The following is a 17105-nucleotide window of genomic DNA, read 5'->3' as shown; positions in this document are numbered from 1 at the left end:
GTCAGTCAGGCAGTCAGTCAGTCGGTCAGCCTTATTCAGTCAGTCTGTCAGTCAGTCAGTCAGTCAGCCTTATTCAGTCAGTCTGTCAGTCATCCTTATTCAGTCAGTCTGTCAGTCAGTCAGTCGGTCAGTCCTGTCCAGTCAGTTAGTCAGTCAAGCAGTCAGTCAGGTAGTCAAGCAGTCAGTCAGTCAGTGTCAGTCAGTCATTTAGTCATTCAGTCAGTCAGTGAAATAGCCAGTCAGAGAGTCAAGCAGTCAGTCAGTCAGTCTCAGTCAGTCAGTTAGTCAGTCAGTCAGTCAGTCAGTCAGTCAGTCCAGTCTCAGTCAGTCAGGCAGTTAGTCAGTCAGTCTCGGTCAGTCAGTGAGTCAGTCAGTCAGTATCAGTGAGTCAGTCTGTCAGTCAGGCAGTATCAGTCAGGCAGTAAGACTCCGCTCGACAGAACTCCGATAGCCTAATGGCTAGACCGCTGGTCTTCCAAGCGAGTGGCCTGGGTTCGAGTCCCAGCCGGAGCGAATATCTTCAATGTATATATTTCTTTTCTAATTTGAAAATTCTTTTTTTTTTCAATTTCTTTCCTTTGCAATTATTGATTATTTATGTAGGGAAGAAAATTCTGAGTCAGTTTAATTTTTCGACACGAAGATTTCAAAGTGTTTAAATAAACAATTACCAAGGTGCATTTTTTGTTTTTATTATATTTAAAACTCCCACCGACAGAGCTCCCATAGACTAATGGCTAGAGTGTTAGGCTTCCAAGCGAGTGGCCCTGGGTTCGAGTCCCAGCCTGAACGAAAATCCTCAATGTATACTTTTAGTTTCTAATTTGAAATTTCTTCTTCTTTTTTTTTTAATTTTTCTCTTTTGCGAATATTGATTATTTATGTAGGGAGAAAAATTCTGAGTCAGTTTAATTATTCGACCTGTAAATTTCAAAGTGTTTGAATCAATAATTACCAAGGTGCATTTTTTGTTTTTATTATATTTAAGACTTCCATCGACAGAGCTCCGATAGCCTAATGGCTAGACCGTTGGGTTCCAAGCGCGTGGTACTGGGTTCGAGTCCCGGCCGGAACGAAAATCTTCCATGTATATATTTCTCTTCTAATTTGAAGATTCTTTTTTTTTTCAATTTCTTTCTTTTGCAAATATGGATTATTTATGTACGGAAGAAAATTCTGAGTCAGTTTAATCATTCGACCTTTAGATTTCAAAGATTTTAGATGAATAATTACTAAGGTGCATTTTTTGTTTTTATTATAATTAAGACACCGATCAACAGAGATCCGATAGTATATTGGCGAGAGCGTTGGGCTTCCATGAGTGTCGCCCTGGGTTCAAATCCCAGCCGGAAAGGAAATCTTAAATGCAAATATTTTTTTCTAATTTTATAATTCTTTTTTTTTAATTTTTCCCTTTTGCGAAGTCAGTCAGTCAGTCTGACAGTCAATCAGTCAAGCACTCAGTCATTCAGTCTCAGTCAGTCAGTCCAGTCAGTCAGTCACTCAGTCAGTCAGTTAGTCCTTCAGCCAGTCAGTCAAGCAGTCAGTCATTTAGTCTCAGTCAGTCAGTCATTCAGTCAGTCAGTCAATCAGGCAGTCAGTCAGTCAGTCAGTCGTTCAGTCCTGTGCAGTCAGTTAGTCACTAAAGCAGTCAGTCAGTCTCAGTCAGTCAGTCAGTCAGTCAGTCCAGTCCAGTCTCATTCAGTCAGTCAGTCAGTCTCGGTCAGTCAGTCAGTCAGTCATTCAGTCAGTCAGTCAGTCAGGCAGTCAGTCAGTCGGTCAGCCTTATTCAGTCAGTCTGTCAGTCAGTCAGTCAGTCAGCCTTATTCAGTCAGTCTGTCAGTCAGTCAGCCTTATTCAGTCAGTCTGTCAGTCAGTCAGTCGGTCAGTCCTGTCCAGTCAGTTTGTCAGTCAAGCAGTCAGTCAGGTAGTCAAGCAGTCAGTCAGTCAGTGTCAGTCAGTCATTTAGTCATTCAGTCAGTCAGTGAAATAGCCAGTCAGAGAGTCAAGCAGTCAGTCAGTCAGTCTCAGTCAGTCAGTTAGTCAGTCAGTCAGTCAGTCAGTCAGTCAGTCAGTCCAGTCTCAGTCAGTCAGGCAGTTAGTCAGTCAGTCTCGGTCAGTCAGTGAGTCAGTCAGTCAGTATCAGTCAGTCAGTGAGTCAGTCTGTCAGTCAGGCAGTATCAGTCAGGCAGTAAGACTCCGCTCGACAGAACTTCGATAGCCTAATGGCTAGACCGCTGGTCTTCCAAGCGAGTGGCCTGGGTTCGAGTCCCAGCCGGAGCGAATATCTTCAATGTATATATTTCTTTTCTAATTTGAAAATTCTTTTTTTTTCAATTTCTTTCCTTTGCAATTATTGATTATTTATGTAGGGAAGAAAATTCTGAGTCAGTTTAATTTTTCGACACGAAGATTTCAAAGTGTTTAAATAAACAATTACCAAGGTGCATTTTTTGTTTTTATTATATTTAAAACTCCCACCGCCAGAGCTGCCATAGACTAATGGCTAGAGTGTTAGGCTTCCAAGCGAGTGGCCCTGGGTTCGAGTCCCAGCCTGAACGAAAATCTTCAATGTATACTTTTAGTTTCTAATTTGAAATTTCTTCTTCTTTTTTTTAAATTTTTCTCTTTTGCGAATATTGATTATTTATGTAGGGAGAAAAATTCTGAGTCAGTTTAATTATTCGACCTGTAAATTTCAAAGTGTTTGAATCAATAATTACCAAGGTGCATTTTTTGTTTTTATTATATTTAAGACTTCCATCGACAGAGCTCCGATAGCCTAATGGCTAGACCGTTGGGTTCCAAGCGCGTGGTACTGGGTTCGAGTCCCGGCCGGAACGAAAATCTTCCATGTATATATTTCTCTTCTAATTTGAAGATTCTTTTTTTTTTCAATTTCTTTCTTTTGCAAATATGGATTATTTATGTACGGAAGAAAATTCTGAGTCAGTTTAATCATTCGACCTTTAGATTTCAAAGATTTTAGATCAATAATTACTAAGGTGCATTTTTTGTTTTTATTATAATTAAGACACCGATCAACAGAGATCCGATAGTATATTGGCGAGAGCGTTGGGCTTCCATGAGTGTCGCCCTAGGTTCAAATCCCAGCCGGAAAGGAAATCTTAAATGCAAATATTTTTTTCTAATTTTATAATTCTTTTTTTTTTATTTTTCCCTTTTGCGAAGTCAGTCAGTCAGTCTGACAGTCAATCAGTCAAGCACTCAGTCATTCAGTCTCAGTCAGTCAGTCCAGTCAGTCAGTCACTCAGTCAGTCAGTTAGTCCTTCAGCCAGTCAGTCAAGCAGTCAGTCATTTAGTCTCAGTCAGTCAGTCATTCAGTCAGTCAGTCAGTCAGGCAGTCAGTCAGTCAGTCAGTCGGTCAGTCCTGTGCAGTCAGTTAGTCACTAAAGCAGTCAGTCAGTCTCAGTCAGTCAGTCAGTCAGTCAGTCCAGTCCAGTCTCAGTCAGTCAGTCTCGGTCAGTCAGTCAGTCAGTCATTCAGTCAGTCAGTCAGTCAGGCAGTCAGTCAGCCTTATTCAGTCAGTCTGTCAGTCAGTCAGTCAGTCAGCCTTATTCAGTCAGTCTGTCAGTCATCCTTATTCAGTCAGTCTGTCAGTCAGTCAGTCGGTCAGTCCTGCCCAGTCAGTTAGTCAGTCAAGCAGTCAGTCAGGTAGTCAAGCAGTCAGTCAGTCAGTGTCAGTCAGTCATTTAGTCATTCAGTCAGTCAGTGAAAGAGCCAGTCAGAGAGTCAAGCAGTCAGTCAGTCAGTCTCAGTCAGTCAGTTAGTCAGTCAGTCAGTCAGTCAGTCAGTCAGTCCAGTCTCAGTCAGTCAGGCAGTTAGTCAGTCAGTCTCGGTCAGTCAGTGAGTCAGTCAGTCAGTATCAGTGAGTCAGTCTGTCAGTCAGGCAGTATCAGTCAGGCAGTAAGACTCCGCTCGACAGAACTCCGATAGCCTAATGGCTAGACCGTTGGTCTTCCAAGCGAGTGGCCTGGGTTCGAGTCCCAGCCGGAGCGAATATCTTCAATGTATATATTTCTTTTCTAATTTGAAAATTCTTTTTTTTTTCAATTTCTTTCCTTTGCAATTATTGATTATTTATGTAGGGAAGAAAATTCTGAGTCAGTTTAATTTTTCGACACGAAGATTTCAAAGTGTTTAAATAAACAATTACCAAGGTGCATTTTTTGTTTTTATTATATTTAAAACTCCCACCGACAGTGCTCCCATAGACTAATAGCTAGAGTGTTAGGCTTCCAAGCGAGTGGCCCTATGTTCGAGTCCCAGCCTGAACGAAAATCTTCAATGTATACTTTTAGTTTCTAATTTGAAATTTCTTCTTCTTTTTTTTTTTAATTTTTCTCTTTTGCGAATATTGATTATTTATGTTGGGAGAAAAATTCTGAGTCAGTTTAATTATTCGACCTGTAAATTTCAAAGTGTTTGAATCAATAATTACCAAGGTGCATTTTTTGTTTTTATTATATTTAAGACTTCCACCGACAGAGCTCCGATAGCCTAATGGCTAGACCGTTGGGTTCCAAGCGCGTGGTACTGGGTTCGAGTCCCGGCCGGAACGAAAATCTTCCATGTATATATTTCAATTCTAATTTGAAGATTCTTTTTTTTTCAATTTCTTTCTTTTGCAAATATGGATTATTTATGTACGGAAGAAAATTCTGAGTCAGTTTAATCATTCGACCTTTAGATTTCAAAGATTTTAGATCAATAATTACTAAGGTGCATTTTTTGTTTTTATTATAATTAAGACACCGATCAACAGAGATCCGATAGTATATTGGCGAGAGCGTTTTGCTTCCATGAGTGTCGCCCTGGGTTCAAATCCCAGCCGGAAAGGAAATCTTTAATGCAAATATTTTTTTCTAATTTTATAATTCTTTTTTTTTTATTTTTCCCTTTTGCGAAGTCAGTCAGTCAGTCTGACAGTCAATCAGTCAAGCACTCAGTCATTCAGTCTCAGTCAGTCAGTCCAGTCAGTCAGTCACTCAGTCAGTCAGTTAGTCCTTCAGCCAGTCAGTCAAGCAGTCAGTCATTTAGTCTCAGTCAGTCAGTCATTCAGTCAGTCAGTCAGTCAGGCAGTCAGTCAGTCAGTCAGTCGGTCAGTCCTGTGCAGTCAGTTAGTCACTAAAGCAGTCAGTCAGTCTCAGTCAGTCAGTCAGTCAGTCAGTCCAGTCCAGTCTCAGTCAGTCAGTCTCGGTCAGTCAGTCAGTCAGTCATTCAGTCAGTCAGTCAGTCAGGCAGTCAGTCAGTCGGTCAGCCTTATTCAGTCAGTCTGTCAGTCAGTCAGTCAGTCAGCCTTATTCAGTCAGTCTGTCAGTCATCCTTATTCAGTCAGTCTGTCAGTCAGTCAGTCGGTCAGTCCTGTCCAGTCAGTTAGTCAGTCAGGTAGTCAAGCAGTCAGTCAGTCAGTGTCAGTCAGTCATTTAGTCATTCAGTCAGTCAGTGAAATAGCCAGTCAGAGAGTCAAGCAGTCAGTCAGTCAGTCTCAGTCAGTCAGTTAGTCAGTCAGTCAGTCAGTCAGTCAGTCAGTCCAGTCTCAGTCAGTCAGGCAGTTAGTCAGTCAGTCTCGGTCAGTCAGTGAGTCAGTCAGTCAGTATCAGTCAGTCAGTGAGTCAGTCTGTCAGTCAGGCAGTATCAGTCAGGCAGTAAGACTCCGCTCGACAGAACTCCGATAGCCTAATGGCTAGACCGCTGGTCTTCCAAGCGAGTGGCCTGGGTTCGAGTCCCAGTCGGAGCGAATATCTTCAATGTATATATTTCTTTTCTAATTTGAAAATTCTTTTTTTTTTCAATTTCTTTCCTTTGCAATTATTGATTATTTATGTAGGGAAGAAAATTCTGAGTCAGTTTAATTTTTCGACACGAAGATTTCAAAGTGTTTAAATAAACAATTACCAAGGTGCATTTTTTGTTTTTATTATATTTAAAACTCCCACCGACAGAGCTCCCATAGACTAATGGCTAGAGTGTTAGGCTTCCCAGCGAGTGGCCCTGGGTTCGAGTCCCAGCCTGAACGAAAATCTTCAATGTATACTTTTAGTTTCTAATTTGAAATTTCTTCTTCTTTTTTTTTTAATTTTTCTCTTTTGCGAATATTGATTATTTATGTAGGGAGAAAAATTCTGAGTCAGTTTAATTATTCGACCTGTAAATTTCAAAGTGTTTGAATCAATAATTACCAAGGTGCATTTTTTGTTTTTATTATATTTAAGACTTCCATCGACAGAGCTCCGATAGCCTAATGGCTAGACCGTTGGGTTCCTAGCGCGTGGTACTGGGTTCGAGTCCCGGCCGGAGAGGAAATCTTAAATGCAAATATTTTTTCTAATTTTATAATTCTTTTTTTTATTTTTCCCTTTTGCGAAGTCAGTCAGTCAGTCTGACAGTCAATCAGTCAAGCACTCAGTCATTCAGTCTCAGTCAGTCAGTCCAGTCAGTCAGTCACTCAGTCAGTCAGTTAGTCCTTCAGCCAGTCAGTCAAGCAGTCAGTCATTTAGTCTCAGTCAGTCAGTCATTCAGTCAGTCAGTCAGTCAGGCAGTCAGTCAGTCAGTCAGTCGGTCAGTCCTGTGCAGTCAGTTAGTCACTAAAGCAGTCAGTCAGTCTCAGTCAGTCAGTCAGTCAGTCAGTCCAGTCCAGTCTCAGTCAGTCAGTCAGTCAGTCTCGGTCAGTCAGTCAGTCAGTCATTCAGTCAGTCAGTCAGTCAGGCAGTCAGTCAGTCGGTCAGCCTTATTCAGTCAGTCTGTCAGTCAGTCAGTCAGTCAGCCTTATTCAGTCAGTCTGTCAGTCATCCTTATTCAGTCAGTCTGTCAGTCAGTCAGTCGGTCAGTCCTGTCCAGTCAGTTAGTCAGTCAAGCAGTCAGTCAGGTAGTCAAGCAGTCAGTCAGTCAGTGTCAGTCAGTCATTTAGTCATTCAGTCAGTCAGTGAAATAGCCAGTCAGAGAGTCAAGCAGTCAGTCAGTCAGTCTCAGTCAGTCAGTTAGTCAGTCAGTCAGTCAGTCAGTCAGTCAGTCCAGTCTCAGTCAGTCAGGCAGTTAGTCAGTCAGTCTCGGTCAGTCAGTGAGTCAGTCAGTCAGTATCAGTCAGTCAGTGAGTCAGTCTGTCAGTCAGGCAGTATCAGTCAGGCAGTAAGACTCCGCTCGACAGAACTCCGATAGCCTAATGGCTAGACCGCTGGTCTTCCAAGCGAGTGGCCTGGGTTCGAGTCCCAGTCGGAGCGAATATCTTCAATGTATATATTTCTTTTCTAATTTGAAAATTCTTTTTTTTTTTCAATTTCTTTCCTTTGCAATTATTGATTATTTATGTAGGGAAGAAAATTCTGAGTCAGTTTAATTTTTCGACACGAAGATTTCAAAGTGTTTAAATAAACAATTACCAAGGTGCATTTTTTGTTTTTATTATATTTAAAACTCCCACCGACAGAGCTCCCATAGACTAATGGCTAGAGTGTTAGGCTTCCAAGCGAGTGGCCCTGGGTTCGAGTCCCAGCCTGAACGAAACTCTTCAATGTATACTTTTAGTTTCTAATTTGAAATTTCTTCTTCTTTTTTTTTTAATTTTTCTCTTTTGCGAATATTGATTATTTATGTAGGGAGAAAAATTCTGAGTCAGTTTAATTATTCGACCTGTAAATTTCAAAGTGTTTGAATCAATAATTACCAAGGTGCATTTTTTGTTTTTATTATATTTAAGACTTCCATCGACAGAGCTCCGATATCCTAATGGCTAGACCGTTGGGTTCCTAGCGCGTGGTACTGGGTTCGAGTCCCGGCCGGAGAGGAAATCTTAAATGCAAATATTTTTTCTAATTTTATAATTCTTTTTTTTTATTTTTCCCTTTTGCGAAGTCAGTCAGTCAGTCTGACAGTCAATCAGTCAAGCACTCAGTCATTCAGTCTCAGTCAGTCAGTCCAGTCAGTCAGTCACTCAGTCAGTCAGTTAGTCCTTCAGCCAGTCAGTCAAGCAGTCAGTCATTTAGTCTCAGTCAGTCAGTCATTCAGTCAGTCAGTCAGTCAGGCAGTCAGTCAGTCAGTCAGTCGGTCAGTCCTGTGCAGTCAGTTAGTCACTAAAGCAGTCAGTCAGTCTCAGTCAGTCAGTCAGTCAGTCAGTCCAGTCCAGTCTCAGTCAGTCAGTCAGTCAGTCTCGGTCAGTCAGTCAGTCAGTCATTCAGTCAGTCAGTCAGTCAGGCAGTCAGTCAGTCGGTCAGCCTTATTCAGTCAGTCTGTCAGTCAGTCAGTCAGTCAGCCTTATTCAGTCAGTCTGTCAGTCATCCTTATTCAGTCAGTCTGTCAGTCAGTCAGTCGGTCAGTCCTGTCCAGTCAGTTAGTCAGTCAAGCAGTCAGTCAGGTAGTCAAGCAGTCAGTCAGTCAGTGTCAGTCAGTCATTTAGTCATTCAGTCAGTCAGTGAAATAGCCAGTCAGAGAGTCAAGCAGTCAGTCAGTCAGTCTCAGTCAGTCAGTTAGTCAGTCAGTCAGTCAGTCAGTCAGTCAGTCCAGTCTCAGTCAGTCAGGCAGTTAGTCAGTCAGTCTCGGTCAGTCAGTGAGTCAGTCAGTCAGTATCAGTCAGTCAGTGAGTCAGTCTGTCAGTCAGGCAGTATCAGTCAGGCAGTAAGACTCCGCTCGACAGAACTCCGATAGCCTAATGGCTAGACCGCTGGTCTTCCAAGCGAGTGGCCTGGGTTCGAGTCCCAGTCGGAGCGAATATCTTCAATGTATATATTTCTTTTCTAATTTGAAAATTCTTTTTTTTTTTCAATTTCTTTCCTTTGCAATTATTGATTATTTATGTAGGGAAGAAAATTCTGAGTCAGTTTAATTTTTCGACACGAAGATTTCAAAGTGTTTAAATAAACAATTACCAAGGTGCATTTTTTGTTTTTATTATATTTAAAACTCCCACCGACAGAGCTCCCATAGACTAATGGCTAGAGTGTTAGGCTTCCAAGCGAGTGGCCCTGGGTTCGAGTCCCAGCCTGAACGAAAATCTTCAATGTATACTTTTAGTTTCTAATTTGAAATTTCTTCTTCTTTTTTTTTTAATTTTTCTCTTTTGCGAATATTGATTATTTATGTAGGGAGAAAAATTCTGAGTCAGTTTAATTATTCGACCTGTAAATTTCAAAGTGTTTGAATCAATAATTACCAAGGTGCATTTTTTGTTTTTATTATATTTAAGACTTCCATCGACAGAGCTCCGATAGCCTAATGGCTAGACCGTTGGATTCCTAGCGCGTGGTACTGGGTTCGAGTCCCGGCCGGAAAGGAAATCTTAAATGCAAATATTTTTTCTAATTTTATAATTCTTTTTTTTTATTTTTCCCTTTTGCGAAGTCAGTCAGTCAGTCTGACAGTCAATCAGTCAAGCACTCAGTCATTCAGTCTCAGTCAGTCAGTCCAGTCAGTCAGTCACTCAGTCAGTCAGTTAGTCCTTCAGCCAGTCAGTCAAGCAGTCAGTCATTTAGTCTCAGTCAGTCAGTCATTCAGTCAGTCAGTCAGTCAGGCAGTCAGTCAGTCAGTCAGTCGGTCAGTCCTGTGCAGTCAGTTAGTCACTAAAGCAGTCAGTCAGTCTCAGTCAGTCAGTCAGTCAGTCAGTCCAGTCCAGTCTCAGTCAGTCAGTCAGTCAGTCTCGGTCAGTCAGTCAGTCAGTCATTCAGTCAGTCAGTCAGTCAGGCAGTCAGTCAGTCGGTCAGCCTTATTCAGTCAGTCTGTCAGTCAGTCAGTCAGTCAGCCTTATTCAGTCAGTCTGTCAGTCATCCTTATTCAGTCAGTCTGTCAGTCAGTCAGTCGGTCAGTCCTGTCCAGTCAGTTAGTCAGTCAAGCAGTCAGTCAGGTAGTCAAGCAGTCAGTCAGTCAGTGTCAGTCAGTCATTTAGTCATTCAGTCAGTCAGTGAAATAGCCAGTCAGAGAGTCAAGCAGTCAGTCAGTCAGTCTCAGTCAGTCAGTTAGTCAGTCAGTCAGTCAGTCAGTCAGTCAGTCCAGTCTCAGTCAGTCAGGCAGTTAGTCAGTCAGTCTCGGTCAGTCAGTGAGTCAGTCAGTCAGTATCAGTCAGTCAGTGAGTCAGTCTGTCAGTCAGGCAGTATCAGTCAGGCAGTAAGACTCCGCTCGACAGAACTCCGATAGCCTAATGGCTAGACCGCTGGTCTTCCAAGCGAGTGGCCTGGGTTCGAGTCCCAGTCGGAGCGAATATCTTCAATGTATATATTTCTTTTCTAATTTGAAAATTCTTTTTTTTTTTTCAATTTCTTTCCTTTGCAATTATTGATTATTTATGTAGGGAAGAAAATTCTGAGTCAGTTTAATTTTTCGACACGAAGATTTCAAAGTGTTTAAATAAACAATTACCAAGGTGCATTTTTTGTTTTTATTATATTTAAAACTCCCACCGACAGAGCTCCCATAGACTAATGGCTAGAGTGTTAGGCTTCCAAGCGAGTGGCCCTGGGTTCGAGTCCCACCCTGAACGAAAATCTTCAATGTATACTTTTAGTTTCTAATTTGAAATTTCTTCTTCTTTTTTTTTTAATTTTTCTCTTTTGCGAATATTGATTATTTATGTAGGGAGAAAAATTCTGAGTCAGTTTAATTATTCGACCTGTAAATTTCAAAGTGTTTGAATCAATAATTACCAAGGTGCATTTTTTGTTTTTATTATATTTAAGACTTCCATCGACAGAGCTCCGATAGCCTAATGGCTAGACCGTTGGGTTCCAAGCGCGTGGTACTGGGTTCGAGTCCCGGCCGGAACGAAAATCTTCCATGTATATATTTCTCTTCTAATTTGAAGATTCTTTTTTTTTTCAATTTCTTTCTTTTGCAAATATGGATTATTTATGTACGGAAGAAAATTCTGAGTCAGTTTAATCATTCGACCTTTAGATTTCAAAGATTTTAGATCAATAATTACTAAGGTGCATTTTTTGTTTTTATTATAATTAAGGCACCGATCAACAGAGATCCGATAGTATATTGGCGAGAGCGTTGGGCTTCCATGAGTGTCGCCCTGGGTTCAAATCCCAGCCGGAAAGGAAATCTTAAATGCAAATATTTTTTTCTAATTTTATAATTCTTTTTTTTTTATTTTTCCCTTTTGCGAAGTCAGTCAGTCAGTCTGACAGTCAATCAGTCAAGCACTCAGTCATTCAGTCTCAGTCAGTCAGTCCAGTCAGTCAGTCACTCAGTCAGTCAGTTAGTCCTTCATCCAGTCAGTCAAGCAGTCAGTCATTTAGTCTCAGTCAGTCAGTCATTCAGTCAGTCAGTCAGTCAGGCAGTCAGTCATTCAGTCAGTCGGTCAGTCCTGTGCAGTCAGTTAGTCACTAAAGCAGTCAGTCAGTCTCAGTCAGTCAGTCAGTCAGTCAGTCAGTCTCGGTCAGTCAGTCAGTCAGTCATTCAGTCAGTCAGTCAGTCAGGCAGTCGGTCAGCCTTATTCAGTCAGTCTGTCAGTCAGTCAGTCAGCCTTATTCAGTCAGTCTGTCAGTCATCCTTATTCAGTCAGTCTGTCAGTCAGTCAGTCGGTCAGTCCTGTCCAGTCAGTTAGTCAGTCAAGCAGTCAGTCAGGTAGTCAAGCAGTCAGTCAGTCAGTGTCAGTCAGTCATTTAGTCATTCAGTCAGTCAGTGAAATAGCCAGTCAGAGAGTCAAGCAGTCAGTCAGTCAGTCTCAGTCAGTCAGTTAGTCAATCAGTCAGTCAGTCAGTCAGTCAGTCCAGTCTCAGTCAGTCAGGCAGTTAGTCAGTCAGTCTCGGTCAGTCAGTGAGTCAGTCAGTCAGTATCAGTCAGTCAGTGAGTCAGTCTGTCAGTCAGGCAGTATCAGTCAGGCAGTAAGACTCCGCTCGACAGAACTCCGATAGCCTAATGGCTAGACCGCTGGTCTTCCAAGCGAGTGGCCTGGGTTCGAGTCCCAGCCGGAGCGAATATCTTCAATGTATATATTTCTTTTCTAATTTGAAAATTCTTTTTTTTTCAATTTCTTTCCTTTGCAATTATTGATTATTTATGTAGGGAAGAAAATTCTGAGTCAGTTTAATTTTTCGACACAAAGATTTCAAAGTGTTTAAATAAACAATTACCAAGGTGCATTTTTTGTTTTTATTATATTTAAAACTCCCACCGACAGAGCTCCCATAGACTAATGGCTAGAGTGTTAGGCTTCCAAGCGAGTGGCCCTGGGTTCGAGTCCCAGCCTGAACGAAAATCTTCAATGTATACTTTTAGTTTCTAATTTGAAATTTCTTCTTCTTTTTTTTTATTTTTCTCTTTTGCGAATATTGATTATTTATGTAGGGAGAAAAAATCTGAGTCAGTTTAGTTATTCGACCTGTAAGTTTCAAAGTGTTTGAATCAATAATTACCAAGGTGCATTTTTTGTTTTTATTATATTTAAGACTTCCATCGACAGAGCTCCGATAGCCTAATGGCTAGACCGTTGGGTTCCAAGCGCGTGGTACTGGGTTCGAGTCCCGGCCGGAACGAAAATCTTCCATGTATATATTTCTCTTCTAATTTGAAGATTCTTTTTTTTTTCAATTTCTTTCTTTTGCAAATATGGATTATTTATGTACGGAAGAAAATTCTGAGTCAGTTTAATCATTCGACCTTTAGATTTCAAAGATTTTAGATCAATAATTACTAAGGTGCATTTTTTGTTTTTATTATAATTAAGACACCGATCAACAGAGATCCGATAGTATATTGGCGAGAGCGTTGGGCTTCCATGAGTGTCGCCCTGGGTTCAAATCCCAGCCGGAAAGGAAATCTTAAATGCAAATATTTTTTTCTAATTTTATAATTCTTTTTTTTTTATTTTTCCCTTTTGCGAAGTCAGTCAGTCAGTCTGACAGTCAATCAGTCAAGCACTCAGTCATTCAGTCTCAGTCAGTCAGTCCAGTCAGTCAGTCACTCAGTCAGTCAGTTAGTCCTTCAGCCAGTCAGTCAAGCAGTCAGTCATTTAGTCTCAGTCAGTCAGTCATTCAGTCAGTCAGTCAGTCAGGCAGTCAGTCAGTCAGTCAGTCGGTCAGTCCTGTGCAGTCAGTTAGTCACTAAAGCAGTCAGTCAGTCTCAGTCAGTCAGTCAGTCAGTCAGTCCAGTCCAGTCTCAGTCAGTCAGTCAGTCAGTCGCGGTCAGTCAGTCAGTCAGTCATTCAGTCAGTCAGTCAGTCAGGCAGTCAGTCAGTCGGTCAGCCTTATTCAGTCAGTCTGTCAGTCAGTCAGTCAGTCAGCCTTATTCAGTCAGTCTGTCAGTCATCCTTATTCAGTCAGTCTGTCAGTCAGTCAGTCGGTCAGTCCTGTCCAGTCAGTTAGTCAGTCAAGCAGTCAGTCAGGTAGTCAAGCAGTCAGTCAGTCAGTCTCAGTCAGTCAGTTAGTCAGTCAGTCAGTCAGTCAGTCAGTCAGTCCAGTCTCAGTCAGTCAGGCAGTTAGTCAGTCAGTCTCGGTCAGTCAGTGAGTCAGTCAGTCAGTGAGTCAGTCTGTCAGTCAGGCAGTATCAGTCAGGCAGTAAGACTCCGCTCGACAGAACTCCGATAGCCTAATGGCTAGACCGCTGGTCTTCCAAGCGAGTGGCCTGGCTTCGAGTCCCAGCCGGAGCGAATATCTTCAATGTATATATTTCTTTTCTAATTTGAAAATTATTTTTTTTTCAATTTCTTTCCTTTGCAATTATTGATTATTTATGTAGGGAAGAAAATTCTGAGTCAGTTTAATTTTTCGACACGAAGATTTCAAAGTGTTTAAATAAACAATTACCAAGGTGCATTTTTTGTTTTTATTATATTTAAAACTCCCACCGACAGAGATCCCATAGACTAATGGCTAGAGTGTTAGGCTTCCAAGCGAGTGGCCCTGGGTTCGAGTCCCAGCCTGAACGAAAATCTTCAATGTATACTTTTAGTTTCTAATTTGAAATTTCTTCTTCTTTTTTTTTAATTTTTCTCTTTTGCGAATATTGATTATTTATGTAGGGAGAAAAATTCTGAGTCAGTTTAATTATTCGACCTGTAAATTTCAAAGTGTTTGAATCAATAATTACCAAGGTGCATTTTTTGTTTTTATTATATTTAAGACTTCCATCGACAGAGCTCCGATAGCCTAATGGCTAGACCGTTGGGTTCCTAGCGCGTGGTACTGGGTTCGAGTCCCGGCCGGAAAGGAAATCTTAAATGCAAATATTTTTTTCTAATTTTATAATTCTTTTTTTTTTATTTTTCCCTTTTGCGAAGTCAGTCAGTCAGTCTGACAGTCAATCAGTCAAGCACTCAGTCATTTAGTCTCAGTCAGTCAGTCATTCAGTCAGTCAGTCAGTCAGGCAGTCAGTCAGTCAGTCAGTCGGTCAGTCCTGTGCAGTCAGTTAGTCACTAAAGCAGTCAGTCTGTCTCAGTCAGTCAGTCAGTCAGTCAGTCCAGTCCAGTCTCAGTCAGTCAGTCAGTCGGTCAGTCAGTCAGTCAGTCAGTCAGTCAGTCAGGCAGTCAGTCAGTCGGTCAGCCTTATTCAGTCAGTCTGTCAGTCAGTCAGTCAGCCTTATTCAGTCAGTCTGTCAGTCATCCTTATTCAGTCAGTCTGTCAGTCAGTCAGTCGGTCAGTCCTGTCCAGTCAGTTAGTCAGTCAAGCAGTCAGTCAGGTAGTCAAGCAGTCAGTCAGTCAGTGTCAGTCAGTCATTTAGTCATTCAGTCAGTCAGTGAAATAGCCAGTCAGAGAGACAAGCAGTCAGTCAGTCAGTCTCAGTCAGTCAGTTAGTCAGTCAGTCAGTCAGTCAGTCAGTCAGTCCAGTCTCAGTCAGTCAGGCAGTTAGTCAGTCAGTCTCGGTCAGTCAGTGAGTCAGTCAGTCAGTATCAGTCAGTCAGTGAGTCAGTCTGTCAGTCAGGCAGTATCAGTCAGGCAGTAAGACTCCGCTCGACAGAACTCCTATAGCCTAATGGCTAGACCGCTGGTCTTCCAAGCGAGTGGCCTGGGTTCGAGTCCCAGCCGGAGCGAATATCTTCAATGTATATATTTCTTTTCTAATTTGAAAATTCTTTTTTTTTTTCAATTTCTTTCCTTTGCAATTATTGATTATTTATGTAGGGAAGAAAATTCTGAGTCAGTTTAATTTTTCGACACGAAGATTTCAAAGTGTTTAAATAAACAATTACCAAGGTGCATTTTTTGTTTTTATTATATTTAAAACTCCCACCGACAGAGATCCCATAGACTAATGGCTAGAGTGTTAGGCTTCCAAGCGAGTGGCCCTGGGTTCGAGTCCCAGCCTGAACGAAAATCTTCAATGTATACTTTTAGTTTCTAATTTGAAATTTCTTCTTCTTTTTTTTTAATTTTTCTCTTTTGCGAATATTGATTATTTATGTAGGGAGAAAAATTCTGAGTCAGTTTAATTATTCGACCTGTAAATTTCAAAGTGTTTGAATCAATAATTACCAAGGTGCATTTTTTGTTTTTATTATATTTAAGACTTCCATCGACAGAGCTCCGATAGCCTAATGGCTAGACCGTTGGGTTCCTAGCGCGTGGTACTGGGTTCGAGTCCCGGCCGGAAAGGAAATCTTAAATGCAAATATTTTTTTCTAATTTTATAATTCTTTTTTTTTTATTTTTCCCTTTTGCGAAGTCAGTCAGTCAGTCTGACAGTCAATCAGTCAAGCACTCAGTCATTTAGTCTCAGTCAGTCAGTCATTCAGTCAGTCAGTCAGTCAGGCAGTCAGTCAGTCAGTCAGTCGGTCAGTCCTGTGCAGTCAGTTAGTCACTAAAGCAGTCAGTCTGTCTCAGTCAGTCAGTCAGTCAGTCAGTCCAGTCCAGTCTCAGTCAGTCAGTCAGTCGGTCAGTCAGTCAGTCAGTCAGTCAGTCAGTCAGGCAGTCAGTCAGTCGGTCAGCCTTATTCAGTCAGTCTGTCAGTCAGTCAGTCAGCCTTATTCAGTCAGTCTGTCAGTCATCCTTATTCAGTCAGTCTGTCAGTCAGTCAGTCGGTCAGTCCTGTCCAGTCAGTTAGTCAGTCAAGCAGTCAGTCAGGTAGTCAAGCAGTCAGTCAGTCAGTGTCAGTCAGTCATTTAGTCATTCAGTCAGTCAGTGAAATAGCCAGTCAGAGAGACAAGCAGTCAGTCAGTCAGTCTCAGTCAGTCAGTTAGTCAGTCAGTCAGTCAGTCAGTCAGTCAGTCCAGTCTCAGTCAGTCAGGCAGTTAGTCAGTCAGTCTCGGTCAGTCAGTGAGTCAGTCAGTCAGTATCAGTCAGTCAGTGAGTCAGTCTGTCAGTCAGGCAGTATCAGTCAGGCAGTAAGACTCCGCTCGACAGAACTCCTATAGCCTAATGGCTAGACCGCTGGTCTTCCAAGCGAGTGGCCTGGGTTCGAGTCCCAGCCGGAGCGAATATCTTCAATGTATATATTTCTTTTCTAATTTGAAAATTCTTTTTTTTTTTTCAATTTCTTTCCTTTGCAATTATTGATTATTTATGTAGGGAAGAAAATTCTGAGTCAGTTTAATTTTTCGACACGAAGATTTCAAAGTGTTTAAATAAACAATTACCAAGGTGCATTTTTTGTTTTTATTATATTTAAAACTCCCACCGACAGAGCTCCCATAGACTAATGGCTAGAGTGTTAGGCTTCCAAGCGAGTGGCCCTGGGTTCGAGTCCCAGCCTGAACGAAAATCTTCAATGTATACTTTTAGTTTCTAATTTGAAATTTCTTCTTCTTTTTTTTTAATTTTTCTCTTTTGCGAATATTGATTATTTATGTAGGGAGAAAAATTCTGAGTCAGTTTAATTACTCGACCTGTAAATTTCAAAGTGTTTGAATCAATAATTACCAAGGTGCATTTTTTGTTTTTATTATATTTAAGACTTCCATCGACAGAGCTCCGATAGCCTAATGGCTAGACCGTTGGGTTCCAAGCGCGTGGTACTGGGTTCGAGTCCCGGCCGGAACAAAAATCTTCTATGTATATATTTCTCTTCTAATTTGAAGATTCTTTTTTTTTTCAATTTCTTTCTTTTGCAAATATGGATTATTTATGTACGGAAGAAAATTCTGAGTCAGTTTAATCATTCGACCTTTAGATTTCAAAGATTTTAGATCAATAATTACTAAGGTGCATTTTTTGTTTTTA

Source organism: Uloborus diversus, chromosome 1, assembly GCF_026930045.1.
Source record: "Uloborus diversus isolate 005 chromosome 1, Udiv.v.3.1, whole genome shotgun sequence".
Taxonomy (NCBI): Eukaryota; Metazoa; Arthropoda; class Arachnida; order Araneae; family Uloboridae; genus Uloborus; species Uloborus diversus.
This window is presented reverse-complemented; position numbering follows the sequence as displayed.